The 2,972-nt window shown below is 32.3% G+C and overlaps 1 long non-coding RNA gene across 1 annotated transcript; it reads right to left on the bottom strand.

Moving 5' to 3' along the window:
* Positions 1-1,231: 1,231 nt before the first annotated feature.
* LOC144961008 (uncharacterized) lies at positions 1,232-2,504 on the bottom strand. The gene is made up of 3 exons (XR_013643023.1): positions 2,473-2,504; positions 1,806-1,870; positions 1,232-1,296 (listed from the first exon to the last, which is right to left on the bottom strand). It is a non-coding gene; the product is annotated as an uncharacterized LOC144961008 (long non-coding RNA).
* Positions 2,505-2,972: the final 468 nt, after the last annotated feature.

Genomic DNA, 2,972 nt, shown 5'->3' with positions numbered 1-2,972 from the left:
AAAACAATAATTTTCACAAACTGATTACACTCAATATAAAATAGGAAATCCATATAAAAAGCCCAGTTTTATCCATTCTTTTACTTTTTTCAGAAATGGAGCTCATTGCAGGACCTTGTTATACAGATGGCCACATTGCAGACAACTTTTAAAAAATTGCTAACAAAACTCTCTTGGTTGTGTGATGTCCGAGATGTGGTATGTAACAAGTCTGGCTTAAGTTGACCTTTCAAACAAATCTCCAAATTCAAACCCCTGTTGCGCATCATGGCCATAAGCTACAAGGAAAGACTCTTTATTTATATTTTCACTGTCCCAAGGTGTCATCAAGGCATATTGTATATATTATGTCAATAAATCAATGTATTTCATTGACATTTGGTTTCACAGTCACAAAACTTACTTCTGCAAAGCTTGAATCTTGGACTGATCCTTCATGCTCTGCATTGTTTTTCAATTTTAATTCCTCTATTTCTGCCCTAAGCAGGAGGATGTTTCCATTTCATGTTGAAGCATTCCTTCCAATTCCTGTAGTTTGGTAAAGAAAGCACAAATACCATTAGATAAATTGTGTTGTTTTCACACTGACATTTAAGCAAGCCTGCCATTTAATAATATAACTAACATCTATACAGATCAAATTAATATATTGATTGACAGCATAAAGCAAAATGTATCAAATCGTAAAAATAAATAAATCATAAACATCAAATTAAAAGTGCAAAACTCCAAATGAAACATAACCCTCTATACTATGGGGTCACGTTGCACTTATTTACTACTAAATTACAATTATTTAAATCAACTATTAGGATCAGTTAATCAATTTAAACATTGATTTTTGTTTGTTGCTTTAGGTCTCTTCCAACACAATTGAGGTTATATGAGAGACCGCTGAAGCAAAAAAAACAAGCAATCTAGCAAAAATAGTACAAATGTAAATCAAAATCATAACCTAAAGATATATAAGCTAAATTATAATAACCAAGAACAAAACAGGCAGAAGATTTACAGAAAAAAAATATCCCTGTCAAAAATACAATCACAAACAAAGAAGCAGGATAGGCTAGTAAAGAGAAGAAGAAACGACATCACTATCGGAACGTACACCCATGCGAACATCATAGGTATATGATTCAAGGGTGATGCTCCATCCAACCACCCGCTTAAACATCTGAACAAACAGACGAACAAGTTATGTTTATATATAAGATTATCTATAAACTACTCACTTGCTTTTGGCTTCAATAGAATCTTTCCTCAGCATCATCGCTACCACAGCTTGTTTTAGTTCATCTGAGGACCAAAAAAATGTGAGCAAAGTCAAACCAAATGAAAATCATCACTGATTTCCTAAAATCAAACCATCCATCATCTGAGACCTGAAAGGGTTTCAATGCATCTATATGAGTTAAAGTTTATCAATACATATTCACATAATAAAAAACTCTTAATCAAAATATTTTTATTTTATAAAGTCAACTAAACTAAACTACATTGCACTGAACATCTATCAGCAATGACCAAATCATTGGTCAAGAGTTGGAATTTTAATATACACTAATAATATTATATAATATATAAGGTTAAAAAAAGAAGAAAATACCAAACAGAATGTTTGGGATTCAGACCCCTTCTTCAACCAGTCAAAAAAAAACAAAAAACAGTAACAACTTTAATACACCATTTTAAATCCAGGCATTTGGCCGTCTGAGGAAAAAAACAATATGTACTATTCTTTTATCCATATCAACTGTTAGTTCATCCTTCACAAATCTAAGCTAAGTATTCAAGTAGGCAATTACCTTGAGACATATCATTCTGCAACTTCCCATCTTTAGAATCCCCTCCATCTCCTCTAGTACGATTACTGCAAGAAAGGAAAATAATTATAAAAAATCACTTCAACATAATTCAAACAGCATTCTGAGCAATTTGTTCGGATCTAAATCAATAAAAGCAAGCATTTGGACACAATAACATAGTGCCCTATTGCATTTCGTACAGTGTAGGGGACAACAGCATTATTCATCAAGGATCATAAAGGAAATAATTTTAAAATTTTTCTAGATAATAATTCGGAACTGTATAAAAATCATAAAATTACACTCAACAAGGCTTTGTGTTCAAATGTAATTTCTAGTTTAATACTCAGACTATAAACATGAAGATATCCAAATTTATTGCTTATAACACAATCAAATATTGAAAAATTCGATTACAGTTTGGTCAATTTCAATTCAATGGACAGGGATAAAAGCCGGCATAATCATACGCCTAAAATATATATTTAAAGAGGTACACAGCCTTTGTTGTAAGGATGGAGGCCCTTGGAGGTAATTTCAATGTATCTGGTGATGACCCGAGGCCTATTCTGTGTTGGTCAAATGCCTTATAAATTGAATCTCTGTCTTTAGTATGAAAGGGAAAAATATAGGGATTATAAGAAAAAGAAATAAGCATCATACAAACCTGTTTGAAAGACTTTGTTGGGCTAGTGTAAGGGCAAAGAGGCACTCTCCATATCACCAGACCTGGTAAAACTCCAGAAGTTGATTTAGTGTCAGGTAATGAAGGGTTGGGTGACGAAGGTGAATAGGGCATCATTTCCGAATCGACTACCAATCCGTCCATCCCTATTGGTACTGAATGACCTGAAGAATAGAAACAATTAAGAGATGCAAGCAATGTTCAGTTATTCATTTGAGAATAAATAAAGCACTTAATACAAATAAAGTAAATGCTTTGCTGCCCCTGAATATGTGAATTGTAAAACTATTGAACAAAATTGAATAAACCAATATTTAAGATAAAAATGATATTTATACTGATATATATAAACAATATCAAAACAAAATACAATATAACATTTAAGGAAGAAAAACTTGTTTTTTTGTTTTAAGAGTTACAGCGCTCGCAAAAACGTTTAGGTCATACCATCATCATCAACATTGCCCTTTTTTAACCCGGGG

This window comes from Berghia stephanieae, unplaced genomic scaffold (genome assembly GCF_034508935.2).
Source record: "Berghia stephanieae isolate SIO BIC M18660-M18661 unplaced genomic scaffold, UCSD_Bste_1.3 scaffold1222, whole genome shotgun sequence".
Lineage (NCBI taxonomy): Eukaryota > Metazoa > Mollusca > Gastropoda > Nudibranchia > Aeolidiidae > Berghia > Berghia stephanieae.
The sequence above is the reverse complement of the archived record's forward strand: the minus strand, read 5'-3'. Positions and strand labels throughout refer to the sequence as shown.